At 49.7% G+C, this 17118-nt stretch overlaps 1 protein-coding gene across 1 annotated transcript in view; it reads left to right on the forward strand.

Annotated features, from left to right (window-relative positions):
• The window catches only part of EPAS1 (endothelial PAS domain protein 1), a 78778-nt gene that overhangs the window by 27290 nt on the left and 34370 nt on the right, over positions 1-17118 (forward strand). The gene's annotated exons all lie outside the window — the stretch shown is intronic.

Here is a 17118-nt window from a genome sequence, read left to right on the forward strand (position 1 = left end):
GAAAAGAAACCTCAATTGGTTGCCTCCCACACATGCTCTGACTGGGATCACACCTCAACTTGGATATGTGCCCTGACCAGGAATCAAACACACGACCTTTTGGTGTACGGGATAACACTCCAACCAACTGAGCCACACCAGCCAGGGCAAGCCACCGCTTTATTAGAGTTCAGTGTTGTTGCCTCCCGCCTCCTGAGCCCCCCTTATCAAGATGAATTCTCCTGCTCCCTAAGGTTTCCCCACCGTAGGGATTGCAGGGCCTCTCTTCCCAGCAGGGTTTGAATTTAGGTGTTGAGGAAACTTGGCAACAGCCTCTTCATTTTCCTGCCACCTGACTATCCCATAGTTCCTCAAGGTCGATATGCAGATTGAGCCATTAGTGACCCTGCTCTACACAGGGGACAGGAGACTTAACAATGCTTGGCAGAGACTGCTGCTTGTTCAGAGCGATGCAGACAGTGAGGTCACCCCAGCCTGGCAACTGAGGACACTGTGCAAGGGGTGAGCCGAGGCTTGAGTGGTCCTTGAAGAGTGAGGAGAGGCCAGGTGGGCCACTGCCCTTCCCACTAGTCCTCACTAAGCAATCACCAGATAGATGTGGTGCCTTATTCTGGGGGAAAGAAAGGAGATGGAAATGACAGATGAGGCACGAGCGTGGAATCCCTGGCCTCAACCAGTGGCTGAGAATTCCCACTCGTCCCCCCAGCAGTCAGCAGTGGCATCCTGACTCCAAATGAACAGACTCCAAATCCTCACACAGCTCTCTGCTGCTGCTTCACACTCAAGAGCCCAGAAACCCTGGTCACACCTGTCAGTGCATTTTATTTACGTAGCACCCTCTGTGCAGGCCAAGCACATATCACATCTGCCATCAAAACACACCTTCACGTAAGCACCCACAAAGGCAGGGAGGCCAGATGGGATCATGCGGGTTCAGAAGGGTGAGAGGCGCAGCAACGTGCGTTCTAACCCTTCACACAAAATCAGAGATGAAAAACGGGCAGAACTGGAGTCTGCTTTCCAGGCCCTGTTCTAAGCACCTTTCTTCTCTCTCAAATTTTACTCTTGTCTCACTCCCCCTCCCGCCTCCTTTGCTTTCACAAAAAAAGCCCCCCCCCCCCCCCCGCAAATAAGCAAGATGGAATCAAACGTTGAAGCCTCCAAATGAATGAAATAAACATTATTCCTAATGAGTCTCTGGGAAAGGGCTCACCTTTGAACTTGGCCAAGGATTATGGAGGAAAGAAAAAGTCTAAAGAACTTGATAGAGTGTTAGAGCTTCCTGGGTTTTTTAAGTCCAGTTACATATGACATTTCTTTTCCTTAATAAGGCCAGTTCTAGAAATCCTTCCTGGCGGATTAGACCATGTCCAAAAGTGGAGACCTAGGGTTGGCTGCTGACGCTAGACATCTGGGTGCTAGGCAACAACCGGGTAGGAGGTGCCGTTTCTAGAATGCTCCTGCTTTCCTTGAGTTCAGCCCCTAGTCTCTCCATCCTTGCAAGCCAGGAGAGGAGCATGTAGGCTCTCCTAGTTTGAGGGAAGGGGCGGGGGACCCAGAAAAGATCAGGAAGATGCTCAAGTGAAGCTGGCAGCTAAAAGGTAATAGGACCGAGGAACGCACCCTCTAGGACCAGGTCTTTTTCCTGGAGACCTTGCCTGTTCATGTGCTCATCTCTATTTCTTTTTCTAAGGAATAATAAGAGTAGCAAGATTTCTTTTAAAAAAAGAAAACTTTCCTAAAGATAATATACCACTGGCTATCTGTATAGCCTCTGTGTGCCCCGTATGAAAGAGTACACATTTTCATTTCCCTAATTATCTATGCCTCCCAGCCAGGAAGTTTGCCTATAGGCATCAGGGTGAATCATTTCCAGAATGACTTAAGTCCAACTAAGAATGTGTAACTGCTGAACGTATTCCGATCGAGGTCCCAGAGCGTTTGTGGCTGCCCTGTGTTTGTTGTAACACGCAGAAAAACCAGTACGATTTTGTTTCCCTTTTCTCGAATCTTTTCCTCCAAGTTTCCATCTTGATGCTTTTAATCATGGCAGTCAGACAGATCTGTGCTTCCCACCCTGTGAAGGCATGAACTGCGCCAGGCACTCCTGTCCCCACAGAGGTCTCAGGGAAAAGGCTCATGGAATCCAGAAACATGCGCGATCCTTTCTGAGCTGTTACTGCCTCGTGGCAGCGGCTGCCTTTCTCTTCCCTCCAATCCCTGCACACAGAGCCAGGCACATGGAGATGCTTAGCACATGCCCATGTCCGTGCCACTGATCTTTCAAAATAAGCCATCCTGGCCCGGCCGGCCTGGCTCAGTGGTTGAGTGTCCACCTAGGAACCAGGAGGTCATGGTTTGATTCCCGGTCAGGGCTCATGCCCAGGTTGTGAGCTCAATCCTCAGGGTGGGGTGTGCAGGAGGCAGCTGATCAATGATTCTCTCTCGTCACTGATGTCTCTCTCTCTCTCTCTCTCTCTCTCTCTCTCTCTCTCTCTCTCTCTCCTTCCCTCCCTCCCTCCCTCCCTCCCTCCCTCCCTCCCTCCCTCCCTTCCTCCCTCCCTCTCTCCTTCTCTCTCCCTCTTTCTCTACCTCTCCCTCTCCTCCTCTCTCCCCCCTCTCTCCTTGCTCTCTGAAATCAATAAAATAAAAACAAATAAAAATAAATAAAACAAGCCATCCTGCAAAGAGCAGGTTTCCTGGTGGCCTTGGGGTTTGTCGGAGGTTCTCTAGAATTGGCAACTTAGCTGTGACCTCAGAAGCCTTGGCTCTGGCAAAGCAAGGTCTTTGCGCTAAAATAGGCTCAGTGCCCATGGAGATAATCACTTCTTGTAATATCCGCACAATCATCTCATTGTCAAAGCACAAGAAATGCAAAAGCAGAAGAAATGCCACAACAGGGTTGCCCGTGGCTCAGCTAACCCAGGATTCTGCTCCTGGCTGAGGGCACCTTGGGACACCTCGGGAGGGATGGTCCCAGCCGTTGTTCTGGAGGTCAGCCCCAACTGCTAAGGCGGCCCCCCCTAAAACCTGAGCCGAGTGCCGCTTTAGCAGGCCTCACATGCCTGATTCCGCTCCGTCTTCTTGGACCTTTCACTGCCTCTGTCTTGGCTATTCCTGTTGTTCTTCAAATCTTACCAGGAAAGCCCGGCATGAGACTTGCTTTCTCCCACCTCGGGTGGTGGCTACGCTCTGTGCTCCTCGAGCTCTCGTTCCTGATTTCTGCAGCAATAGCTTCCACACGGCCGAGGGCCAGGCAGGTGCCGGGCCCGGTTCTGAGAAGGCTACACGTACACATCAGTTATTCTTCAGGGGTGCTCTAGGAGGCAGGGACTCGTAGAGTAACTGTTCTCAGGACACGGAGGTTTAGAAAGACTGAAGTAACTTGCCCTGAGTCACAGAGGAAGAGTCTGAGCCCCCAGCCCAGGCAGTCCACCTGGCCCCGGGTCCCGGTCTGCTTGTCTGTCTCCAGCACTAGGCTTTCAGACAGCTCATTGAGGGCAGCCTAGTATATATACATCCTAGTTCTGTATCCCCAGTGCCTGCCACAGAGTAGACACTCAGTAAACGTTGAATGAATGAAAGCTAAGGCTCACTGAACACAAACACCAGATGGGATATTAATTTCAGAGAGCCTCATTTCTGGCAAAAATGTTAAAATGCAAAGGAGTACTTGCTCTTTTAGCTCAAGCTCGGTTTTTTAGAACCCTGGTACCACAGAGGCTGCAGTGGGTAGAGGGCAAATTGGCCCCAGTCTTGGAGGCCATGGGAAATCACTCCAATGAAATGAAAGCTACATCTAGCATTATAAAAATACTTAGGGGGGGGGGCTAGCTGGTTTTTCTCAGTGGGTAGAGCATCAGCCTGCAGACTGAAGGGTCCCAGGTTCGATTCTGGTCAAGGGCACATACCTAGGTTGCGGGCTTGATCCCCAGTAGGGGGACGTGCAGGAGGCAGCCAAGCAATGATTCTCTTTCATCATTGATGTTTCTATCTCTCTTTCCCTCTCCTTTCCTCTCTGAAATCAATAAAAATATATTTTTTAAAAAATACTTAGGAGAAAGAACTAAGCAGGGGCACGGAAAGAGCATCTCTGAGTTGATTCTGGAGGAATGAACCTTTTCCTTGTACGCACCGGCAGCAGAACTCGGAGCGTCCCCGGCACAGCTGACAGGCGGCTCGAGAGAGCCCTGGAGTTGCACAACCACTCCGCTCAGGTCTCCCCACACTCGGGCTAATCTTGTAAATCGTCTCATGGAACACGGGGCAGCCTCGGATGCTTCAGGGACTTTGGGGCTTTTTTTCCCGGGGCTTAAAGTCTTTCTCTGCTGCTGACTCACATGTTAATTATTGCTTTCCTCAAAGTAGAATTAACATTGCGCCCGCCTGCCTGGCTGTTATACAAGTGTTTTATCTGCCCGGTAGACCTGAGTATGCAGGACGGCCGCTGTGTAACCTCGGTCCCTTCTTGAGCAGTCAGGGCAGCGAGAGGCACGAACACAGAAACCAACCTTGCTTTGCTTTCGAGTCGCTGGGGCAAAGGCTGCTGGGGTGCTCTGCTCGGCCCAGGAAACAGAGGGCTAACTGCCCAGGGTTAATTGACCAAAATCTTTTGAAAAGCGTGGCCAAGGGTTTCAATTTGCTGTCACCCTCAGCATTAATGGACAGAGCTGGCGTTTCAAAGAAAAAAGATCCACTTATTTTCCCTTTGACTGCTGGACTGGATAATGAAGTAAAAATGACATTATCTCTAATAAAAGTGATTTGCAGAAATCATTGATAGAATCTCAGTAGCAGAGATCTGCCATTAGCACGTTAGCCAGATAAGAGGAGCAGCTGGACTCTATTAACCCCCTCCCGGTCTGGTGTGTGTGTTGGGAAGTTAGGATTGAGGTTTGGGGACGAGATTTTTAAACGTTGAACTTTGGGCGAATGAAGAGTGTTTATCCCAAAGTGGGTCATTCTTGAACTCCACTTGCTGACCTTTATGGTTGTCATTAGGTTTTTAATTTGTTTGGTGTTTTTTCCTTAGGATTTTTGTGTTTAGTTGTTTTTGTTTTTGTGTTTTTGTTGTGTGTATGTGGGGGTTTTGTTTTTGTTTTTGTTTTGTTTTGTTTTTGGCTCATTTTCTCACCTCCATGTTACATCACCCAAGGGTGCAACCCTGGCCAAGCCTTGGCATCCTCCCTGGCAGAAATCTTGCTGCAAGAAGAGCATCTACACATGTGATATGCGGGCTTTGGGCGACGGGTGGTTTTGGGCAACAGATTATTCTGTTGTGTCAGGAGGTGGGATCAGAGGCAGAAACCTCCCTGGTCTCCTCAGGGGGTGGGGGAGGGGCCGCCCCGTCCAGGCTTGCTCCCCAGGCTCAGTGAAAGCTGACTGGCATCTGGCTCACGGAACACCCCCTGCAATAGGGCACCGGGCACAGCCAGCAACTTCTGTATGAAAACATCCTTAGGGGATGGGGATCAGCTTCCTGGGGACAGTGCGAGTCACCGGATGTTAGGTAACCTAGTGATGAATGAGCCACTACCACTCCTCTTCATGAACCCACTTTCTTTGGTGCTTTTCTTTGGAAAGCACCACAGCGTTTTAACTCCACAATCCTAATCCTGCAGCTGGGGGTCACTCCAGCCCTCTACACTGTAGCTGTATCTGAATGAGCTGGACGAAACTGTCCTTGCTGGGGTAAGGCACAGTGCCAGGCTCTGAGATACATAAGAAATTTGACATTTTGTGCCCTCAGAGAAGATCTCAAGGATAAGGAATAATGAAGTGATGCTCCCTTGCAGTTAAGCGCGTTAGCTCAATTCTCCAGGCAGGTGTTCAGGGCCCGGGTGGGAGCAGAGATCAGTGTGGGCTGGGTAGAGTGATCAGGAAAACCTCTGTGGAGGTGGTGGGTCTATGTTGGTCCTGAAAGCATAGGGTTTGGAATGTAAGAAAGGAAGGATCGCATTTCTGGGGAGAGGGGGTCCCTGGGTGGCAGACAGGAGTGTTGAGTGGTGGGTGTCCGTGCAGAGTGTGGGCTGGCTGGAGCAGGTAGGGTGCTGCGGGCTTGTGGGAGCTCCGTTTGCAAAGCAAGTTCAGGACTAACAGACCTCAAGGGGCATCTAGAGGTTGGACTTCAATGTGAGGGAAGTAGGAAGCCACTCCTGTTTTTAAATCCGGGATGACATGCCGGAATGGTCTGGGGAAAGGGGGTGTAGACTGGTGAGTTAGTCCTCTCCCTGGGTTCTGATTGGAATTGTGTTCTGTTTGATCAGCGGTCAAGGAGGCAAGGGGCAAGGGGAAACAGCTGGAGGATTGGGGCTAAAGTCTTTTTGAAAATAAAACACGACTGGAGCCAGAGGAGGCGTGTGCCCTTGGTGAAGTTTGCTTTTCGTCCCACGGGCCGCGTTGATGAGTTACTGTTCAGCAAGAATGCCTCCCCCAGGTCTCTGTGGGCTGAGCCGAAGCTCCAGCCTGTGCCGGCCCAGGGGTCGCTGCCATATTTAGAGCTCCCAGCAAAGGAACGCGTTCCCCCGGGCTTTGTTGGCGAGCGGGAGGGCTTCTCATACTTGCTGTGCAGTGTGACACATGCTCCCCCAGCAGAAGAGGGACCCAGGCTGGCTTCTGCCCTGCCCGTCACCTGGCGCATCAGCCACTAACGAATCAATGGCATAGGCAGCCATCAGATCCTCTGCCTTCATTTGCCAGTCCTCTCGCTGTTGAAGGCCCTCATCTGCGCTGGGCGCCTTGTGGATACTCAGTGGTGTTTGTTGACTGAATTCTCTCCACTCTGGCTTTTCCTGTCTTGCCCCCTGCCCTCCAGCCTGTCTCCTGGCCACTGGCACCCCTGTTCGTACCCCAGCAGCATCTCTGTCCTTCTTGTCCTTCCTGATCTCCTGATGGCCTCCCCATATCTGCTCCTCCTTCAAACCCCACCTCTAGCACGGAGCTCTCCCCTCTGCCTCCCCTCGTACTCCCATCACATCACTGACACCAGGCCCATCCCTCAGGACTTCACCCCCCACTTCTCTGCAACCTCCCAGTTCCAGGTCTCATTCCATTCCTGACAGCCCCAGCACATGAGGAGGTAAATATTTGTTGAATGAGTAGAGAGAGAGAAGAAAGAAAGAAAAAAAGCTATTGCTGGGGGGAAAAACACAGCTCTACATCCCAAATTGCTCCATATTATCATTTGAGGGTGTGATAGTAACTTGGGGAAGACTTGCTGGCATTTCCCGTGGCTTTTGATGACTCCTCTACAAAGGAATGGAATGTAGCTTCCTAAATGCGCAGGAACATCTCGAGGCTCATCGCAGTGTGACGGGGCAGAATTGGGAGAAGCCACTGGCTTTCACTGAGGCCATGAACCAGATCCCACAGCTCTGGACTGACCGTGTAAATAGGCTAGAAATCAGGCTTCCAAAGGAAGCCCAGGAGGGAAAGGGTCTCTGACTTTCTCTCCGGCTCCTTTCTCTCTCCTTTCCCTCTGCTTTCTCTCTTCCTTTTTTAAAGAGGGACACGGGGGGGGGGGGGGGGGGGAGGAGAATGAGAGCTCCTCTGTGTGCCCCCACCCCTTCTCTCGAATTTGGAGATGCTTTAAATACCAGGCCCCGGAGTTCTGGCGTCAGATTAGGATTAGTAAAGCCAATCCTAGGGTATTTCACTATTAGCATATGATGGAGCACCAGACCCGATGAAAAGACGAAACAAACGTTACTTCCTTTGAAATCCAAGAGTCTGAAATAAAGAAGAGAGAACTGACACTTAAAAAATCATATTCTGTACTCGAAAAGAGCTCTCTCTGACAACTGCCTATTCCAGTTATGGCTTTTTATTTTTTTTTCACCCAGAATGTCTGACGACCCAGCCAGGGGAATTTCTGCCCCCTGCTTCCTGAATATACCCAGCACTGGCCCCTGAGGCGGCCCGGCTGTGTTTTCTCATGACACGATGATTATTTTTGGCATCGCACATACTTTCTCTAATGTTATTACCCCCTCCCAACCCCCCACCTTGGTTGCCTTTTGATGAGCAATTGTTTTGGCAACTCTGCATAAATCAGGGATTAATTTTAGTTCAGTGTGTTGTGGGGGGGGGGGGTTGGAGTAGGAGAGAGGGGGACCTCTGCTTTTGCCTCCTCTGCAGCACCCAACCCCCCACTGCAGTGCGGGCACAGAGATTCTCTCCCCCCACTCATGAAAGAGCTTGCTTTCACTAGGCTCTGTGCTCATCATTCATCCCTTTTGCCGGCGGGGCTTCAGGGGGTATCTAGAGGTGACGCTGGGGGCTGCACCTCGGGGATGGCATCTTAATGACTTGCCTTGGCGGGTGTTAGAACAGCCCCATTCAGAGTGAGTTCCCTCCCTGCGCAGTTGGCTCGCTCAGCCTCTGTCCATAGATGTTCTCTTGTTCACGCTGCATGAGGAAATGGAGATTTCCAAGTGGGAAGCAGCCTTCCCAGGGCTTTAACTCTTCACTGAAGGGAAGAGGTGCGGCGGAGAGCCGAAACCTAAGCTGGCCCAGCTGCAGCTCCCGGGAGGGCAGCGAGGCCCCGCCCTGGGGATGGAGGCCAAGCCAGCTGGGATCACTTTTTCTTTCCTCCCGAGAGGGAAAGGAGAAGAGTAAAGGGCACACTTGAATTGTCTTGATGATCAATTAGCAAATATTTGCCCAGGTTGCCTGCCATGGCCCAAGTCCCGTGATGGATGCACAGAAGTAGATGTTGTGCCTATGTCCTATCCCCCGAGGGCACCAAGCTTGCCTAGAAAAGCCAACGAGACAGGGAGGCCTTTAATGAAGGCAAGTGAGTAATGTAGGAAGAAAGCGCCTTGGAGAAGAAAGTGAGGGTGGCCAGGGAAGAATCTGGGGGAAGTAGAGCTTGAACTGGCCCCGAGGATGGAGTTTTAAGAAATAAGGGATGACATGATAGAGGTGGAGAAGATGTGAGGGAGGAGACATCAAAGTAGGGCTTAGTGAGCCCTAGCCGGTTTGGCTCAGTGGATAGAGCATAGGCCTGTGGACTGAAGGGTCCTGGATTCAATTCTAACCCAAGGGCATGTGCCTAGGTGGTAGGCTCGATCCCTAGGACGGAGTGTGGGAAGCAACCAATCCATGTGTCTCTCTCACATCAATGTTTCTCTCTCTCCCCTGCCCTTACACTCTCTTTAAAAATCAAGGAAAAAATACCCTTGGGTGAGGATTAACAACAACAACAAAAACAAGCATCTCTAAGCAGAGAGAAAGTATTCCACTGGACCTGGTGAGTCCATTGAGGGCTGACCTAGGGCAAGAGGGTGACCAGATATCACCTTTGCTGCCTCCCAGATCAAGAGCTCATCTAGGAGTGTCCTTGGAGGGCTCCTCCCCGCCGCCCCCACATAAATTTAGGTCAGCTAAACCTTTTGACCCTACAAGAAGGACCTGCCTCTGCACATTTTGGGAAAAGTTGCCCAATTTGAATTAAGAATATTAGATTTAGAGTCAAAGGATGGGTGTGAGTGCTGGCTCCATCTGGGTGACACTGGGCATGCCACTGACATCCTCGGGTCTGTTTCCTCGTGTGTAAAACAGGGATGGGACCATAGCTTCCTCGTGAGATTGTTTCAGGATGGAATCAGAGGCGGTGCGATGAGAGTCCATCATTCTGCAGGTACTGCATGTGGCTCTTTCCCAGCCGCAGCTGCAGCCTCTCAGCTGGCTGGGGATAAGGGGTCCCTCCACCGGAGTCTGCACAGTGTAGGGGTCGGGCAGCAGCAGACATCAGAGGCCAGAGAGAGCAATGGAGAGACAGGCACACACCTGCTGTGGCTACTGGCTGTCCTCCCCTTTTCGTGGGTGCAGATGCCACCGAGTCTCCTCTGTCAGTGCCCTGGGTGTGGTGAGATTGCAACAGATGGAAAAAACATGGAACAACAAGAGTGGCCATCTTCGCAGACCTGGATTCCCCAATTTCAGTAGCTGGTCATCCCTGATCAGATGCTGTAACCTGGACATGGCAGGAGGGAAAGAGGAAGCCTAAGGGGGTTGGGTGGGGGTGGGGTGACTGGGCAGAGAAAGATGCTGAGAGGGTGTGCACACCCTGAATGCTTCCCTTCCCCGGTACCTGTCTCTGCATCGCCACCTCCGGGGCTCCACATTCAGTAACACGGCTGGATACGTGTTATCTTTTATTATACAAAACAAATTAAAACGCATCACCCGATAAAAGGTGGACATCACAGTGTTATTTATAACAGCTGGGACTTAGAAACCATATCTGAACACCAACAGTCAAGTGCATTGTGGTCCACCCACACAATATGACATTGCTGGCTGTTACAAATGTGTTTAAAGAATTCTTTGAAATGTGATAAAATGTTAAGTAAAAAGCCATAAATCCAATGGGACTTCAATTTTTTTTTCTTTATGCCTTTGTGTATTTTCACCGTTGCCTCCTTAGATATGCATTACCCTTGTTCCCACCATAGCCTTTTTTTAAAAAAGGAAATAATTTGTTACGATAAACTTGGTTATGAGATGGTAATGCATGATGAAGGCCCATTTCCAGTTAGGTGATAGGTGTAGTGGCTGGTTGGCAAGGAACTCTGTGTGTGTATCCTTAAAAGAGACCTCAGGGATTTTGCTCCAACTCCACACCTTTCTGAGCCTCAATTTTCCTCACCTCTAAAATGGGAATCATGATATCTGCTCTTTCTATCTTACTGGGAAGATTTCCGGATCTACTTGTAAAGTGCTTTAAAAGGAATGATACAGGCTCAAAGTGGTATCACTCATTAATAGGTTGAACAAAGAGAACCCTGCTAATGCTTGGGCTTGGTGAAGCTAAGCATAGGGACAGTTTGTCACTGTTACTCCTGTACACGCACAGCTTTCTCCCAGCTGGGCTGGGGCTGCACACGTCCGTCCTCCGATTATGGAAGGACCTGGGTTATCGGGGGCCCAGATGGGCAGTCACCTATGGGGCTGCTCAGTAATTGGATCTGCTGATTTCTTCTCTGAGGCTGCCTGGAGCGGAGAAGGCCACCAGATAAGCATCTCCAGTGGGCCCCAAGCACAATTGACCATTAGAGGGCCATGCTGGGTGGGCCTCAGACATTACTGTCAGCTCTGAATGCAGTCCAGGCCCTCCCTCTAGGGGCACAGAGTGAGTCAGGGGCCGTCAGAGTGAGCAGGGAGCTGGGGCTCAGCCCAGGGGAATGGAGTTTGGAGGTTGAGGTATGAGACACTTTTCAGGATTCCTCATCCAGGGAAGGGGTCAGTGAAAACCTCCATTCCTGTTTTAGCCACTCCAGCCCTCACCTCCTCTGTGTATCCCCTCTTTTGGACTTTTGATGTACTAGTCTATAGTATTACTATCTCCCAGCAGGCTGTGGTCTCTTTCAGGGCCGAGACCAGGTGGGTTTGATCTGCCCAGTTCCTCCTGAATTAGATTTCTTCCATGTTGACGGGCCTATGTTGATGCCCTTTCCTCCCCTTTGTAATAGGTTCCCCTGTTAATCACTATTGCCTTTGGATGACATCAGAACGTCCCCGGAAAGCTGGTCACCAGAACACTCCCTCTTCTAAGACATTTTTGCCACGCCGTTCGGATTGCCTGCAGAGCCAAAGGCCATTCTTTCGGAAACCTTCAATTGTGGCAAGGCCTTATCTTTGAGGGCACATTTTATTCTTTTAAACAACCAAATTCCATCCACGGGGGCGGGTCCATGGGAGAATATTGTTTGGAATTCAAAACGAAGCATGGTTTATGAAGTATTCTGACTGATTTTCTTGTGGGGCTCTGTAACTAATTCTTAAAAGACCTCCCCAAAATGCTTAGCACCTCGACCACTTCACAGGAGTGAAGTTTGTAGCTTCTCCCGAGGTGGCTGTTTTGAGGGGCAGCTGCGTTTTCTGTGGCACCCATTCAAGCCGCTACCTCCTTACTTTGGCCTCTGTCTGTCAGTTACAGCATCTGGGACAGTGATAGACACACCAGCTCCCAGATAAATAGCTGGCTGTTGGTGGTGACTCCCAATTTGCTGGCCGTGGTGAATGTGGACACGGTGCATTTCAGAGGGAAAGCGTGTGGTTAGGTATAAGGAGCAGGCTGGGTGTCAGTCCTCCAAAGGCGTGTGACCACAGCACCAGAAACCTGTGGTTTAATAAGCTGTAGCCTCAAGTTGCAAACCACTGCTAGGCAAAAAACCCTGCGTATTTTAAATGAGGGTCAGATGAAATGCACCTAGCCCCCAGTGCTCAATCAGTATCAGTTTCCTTTGCCTTCCACCAAAAATAAAGGCAGGGGGTGGGAGGGGGTATCTTAAAGCTGACTGCTTTGCCACAGTGGTTCCCAGCCCTGGAGAATCACATGGGAAGCTTTAAACCCCTGGTGCTCAGGCTGCACCCCAGACCTATCCCATGGGAATCCACAAAGGACCCAGGCATCAGTTTGTAAGGCTCCTCTCGGATGGTTCCGGGGAGGAGCCAAGATTGAGAGGCACTGGCTTTGGTTCTGCTCTCATTTAGTCCACGAGGCAGTCACCCCCTAGGTGTGTGGGCCAGCCACTCGTCCTCTTCTCTGGGACCCGACGCCGGTGTGTTCCTCCCTCTGGCAGCCTCATCCGGGGGTCCGGGGAGCTCCTCCTCATTGCATTTGACCTCATTTCCTCATTCACATCTCTTGCACACCAGTACCCGCTTAGAATTTCACCACCAACCAATAGACTCATCTAAGATGGCTTCATTAGCTTCAGCCTCTCTCCCTGACCCATAACCCATTCTGCTCCTCAGCCATCACACCTTATAGGTGATGGACATAGAGTTTTGATACCCTGGTGGTCCCCAGGTGTTACGTGGGGCAGTCCTCATCATACCGAACATCAGGAGACTATCGCTAATTAAGCAACCAGCCCCGTGGGCCCAGCTGGTGACATCCTGAACATCCCACCAGGCTGTGTTCACCTGGAAGCCAGAAACCAGGATCATCTTGCCCAAGAGCTGACAATGGTTCCATCTTGGAGCCCTGACCCAGAAGTTAAGGAGACATTTTTAAGATAACGAAGCTCTGGACCAAGAGATTTTTCCTGGTTGAACTGTAGCATCTACCAGCTGGAGCTTTAGGGCAGTCACGTTGGTTTTGTCTTTTGACCGGCTGCCTGGCCCTCACGTGGATACTTTCCTCTGGTGGGATCCGATGTCTCACACTTTGAGTTTCCAACTCGGGGGACTTAAGTATAAATTTGTGTATATTAAGATGTAAGAGGGGAAAAAAATACAGACAGAAACTGCTTGTTCTCCACGGAGAGAGACACACATGCAGGTTGGCCCCGCAGCTTTTAGGGAGCACTAGGGAGTCCCTTCTGACAACACCACCCCAGCCCAGCCCTGCAGAGATGGAGGCAGCCTCCTGCAAAGCCCACAGCACTGGCTCCCCGTCTTCCTACTCACTCCCCATTCGAACTCCGATATGGGTTTTTAGTCCTACTCCTGATGTCTAGGTCCTTTCCCCGGGTGAGTGGGTGTTCACTTAAGGGCAGAGTCTCCTCCCATCCCCCGTGGAATCTTTATGTCACTGTCTCTTTTCAAAGCTTTAACCCTCCTCTTCCTCCTGTCCTGTACATGAACATCCAATTTGTGGGCAAGTATCTAACATGGCACAGTGCGTTTCGAAGGCATACAATAAGCAACCGTTTCCTTGCTGCCGGTGGAGAAACCTTTGATCCTGGAGAACTAGGTCTGAGACAATATCTAATTTAACAAGTTCCTTAATCCCTCTGAATCCCCACTTCTTGGGGATGAGAGTTCCTATCTCTCAGGGCTGTTGTGAGACTCGCATGAGATAACACGTGTAGGAACAAAAAGTGTTCTCTGAGCCCTGCAAACATCACCAAGGTATTGTTATATGTCCTCCGAGGATCAGCTGAAACCCTGCCTCCCTCACCTTGTTTACTCACAGCTTGTTTCTTATCTTAACCATCCATAGTGCTTATTGTTTGTACTTGTTTTGTAGTTAATAGAAATGTTTCAAGTTGCCGGCTCCCTAACTAGAATGCATTCACCTTGAAAACAAGGAATGCACTTCTTATCCACCCTGCAGGTCCGCAGGTCCAGCACAGAGCTCGGTAAACACCTCTGAGTCTGCAGGCCCAGGTGCCCAGGGCCAGGTTTACGCTGCGTGTCCCATAAACAAAATATTGTGTAAGACCAGCCTGTGGTCACAGCGAGGCCACCAAGAAAGACAGGCGCAGGAACTTTGTCGAAAGAGCAACGTGGAGTAAGAAATACATTTCTGAGTCTTTTATGAGGATTTGGAAAACTTAGGATAAAAGATCTTTTTTTTACAAGAAACCAGAGAATTCTAACATGCCGTGTCTAGAATGGTCATTAAAAAAAAAAATCTGGTCTATTGCAGTTAATTCTAGAACCCATCTAGGGAGAGAAAATGAAGTTGGAGTATTTTAGGAAACAAAGTCTCATTGACGGAAGAAGGTTCAGCAACATGACACAAAGGACTGGTCAAGATCAGCCTGACCCCAAATATGCCTCCAGCCCTGAGACGGTTTGGCGATGAAGAACAGCTGTGATGGCCAAAGTCTGAATGTGACTAATACTCATAATAGCCAGATAACGGAATCATTATTGTCTGTCATGATGGTTTCCATTTGTGGAGAGCTTTCTGGCACAGGCGTACCTCAGAGATATTGCGGGTCCGTTTCAGAGCTCCGCAATAAAGTAAGTCGTAAGCTTTGCTTGGGGAGGGTCTTGCCTTCGATTTGTAAAAAACACACGCAACATCTGTGAAAGCGCAGTAAAGCGAAGTGCAATAAAGCGAGGTACGCCTGTACTGCCAACCCTTCTACACTCTTCTCATTTGATCCTTACAAATAAGGCATGAGATCGCTCCCGTTTTACAGATGAGGCTATAAGGGCACAAAGAATGCGCTTTCTTGCCCAAGGTCAGATAGCTAGATAGTTTGTGGCCAATATAGTAAAACACCAGTCCTCCTAACTTTCAGTCCCCTGTTCTATTTGCTAAGAGACCTAACTATGATAAATTGTGTGAGGAAGTAGACTGTATATTCAGCAGTTGGGCTTGGGGGGGGGGCGCGGGGGGGGGGAGTCTTATTTTCACACTTGGTGTTAATTATACTTGTTCTTCAGTGTTGCTAATGAAATCATGACAGTGTTACACATGACAGTGTTGACTCTTCGGAGAGTCAACATTAGGCAGATATCTCTGGGCTGTGTCAAGTTGAACTAGATAACTTCATTAAAGTCATGTTAGTCCCCAACGTGCAACTAAAAACCAGGTAGCTAATATGGAGTCGTGACTTTTAAAAACCAAATGGCTGTGTGAGATTCTCAATCATTCTTTTTCTAAATGTTAAGATGTTGCTGGTTCTTTATTTCTTGTTAAAGCCACTGTCTCCTACCATTAAGCAGTGGGAAGTGTATTGGCCTAGGAAGAGATGGGTCCTAGCCCTAGCTCTGCCACTAATCAGCTAGATGGCTTTTGGTAAGTCACTTAACTGGGCTGCGCCTCAGTTTCCAGATCTGTGAAATGGGGACAGCAGCGGTTCCTGTTTTGCCCATCTCACAAGATGGTTGTGAGGATGGAATTAGACAGGCGTACCCATGTGTCTCAGGACTTCTAGGTCCCTTGCTCACTGACAATCTCCAGGGCTTATGCACACACTTGCTTTGTGATCTTGGGAAAGTTGCTTATGTTCAAGCCAGTTTCCACATTTGTAAATTCTGCTCACAAAACCCTACCATATTGTGATGTTAGGAGGATTATAATGTAATATCTGTAAGGTACTTGGTGCAACGCCAGGCACAAAAGTAGGTGTCAATGAACGTTTGCAGGTCCAGGGAACATGGTAGGACCCAAGTGTCAAATGCCGTTACCAGACAGAGCGCTGACCCCAGACTGCTTTTCCCCTTCCTGGTTCTCTCTGCTTCGTCTGCTCTTCACTCTAAGGAAGGGACAATGGCAAAGGGACACTCTGTGCACACACACAATGGTGTTAATGTCACAGCCTGTTCTGGGGACCTTCCCCACCCCAGGATGGCTTCTCTAGGTGCCCCTGATGACTGGTCACGTGTTGACGTTGCTTTTGCTGGGGTGTGCCAGGGTTGGTGCTGGAGAATGGAATCAGGATCTTAGAGACGCTGGCTTTCCTGACATACAGGGTGATGTGTACAGTTTCAGTGTCCTGTCCCCTTCCCACCCTTACTTCCTGTGCCAGGATAGCTGCGAACCTTGCACAGCTGCTTTTTCTCCACAATCAGAGGTCGACACTAAGATGCAAGTGGGAGAAACTAATATGCAAACTGTCACAAGAGATCTGGTGCAAAAGCAACTTGATCATGAGGGCAGATCCGAGAGGGTGGTGATGGGTGGGGTGCAAGGGAGGGAGTTCTGGGAATTGGAAGTCGGGGAGCAAAGGGGCCAGGGATTAGGTGAAGGAAACATAAAAGAGAGCTAGGACAAGAAAAAAAAAGTTTCACCCTTTCACAGTTTTTCTGAAGGTTCTTCTTGACCATTAACAGCGATTGGACATTCTTTCTGCCATCTGGGCAAACGGTGCTTAATCCATCCAGGGAGCTGGATGTCCTGTTTTTTAAAATGAAACATGTTGTAAAGTCAAAGCAGTGCCTCTGCCCCAGATCCTGAAGGGTTTGAAAGGCATGTCCACATTCCACGAATCCCAAAATACAGATTTTCTGTCCAGATTAAAGGCAGCGAAGCCAGACAAGTGGAGCACAGCCCTGGCCTGGAATCTCAGATGGGAGGACAGAGACAGTGAGCTGGAGCCGGTTGGATGAGGCCTTGAGGGCCACACTGCATTAGACACTTAAAAAAAAAAAACTTGTTTACCAACCGCACAATACATGTTATTTCTAGAAACATAAAAAATACAGATAAGCACGAGGGGGGAAAAATCCCCTTGTGCTCACCAACCTAAAACTGCTAACATCTTTGTCTATAGAGAGACAAGACAATCAATCATCCATGGTTCTGGGGCCCTCCTGCTGGTGCTGGGCCCCGCTTCCCCAGGTACCTGCAGAAAAGCTGCAGAGAAATTAGCCTCGATGGACACATTTCCTCATCTGTAAATTAGAGATGATGATGATGATAACGAC

Source organism: Cnephaeus nilssonii (genome assembly GCF_951640355.1).
Source record: "Cnephaeus nilssonii genome assembly, chromosome: 15".
Classification (NCBI taxonomy): domain Eukaryota; kingdom Metazoa; phylum Chordata; class Mammalia; order Chiroptera; family Vespertilionidae; genus Cnephaeus; species Cnephaeus nilssonii.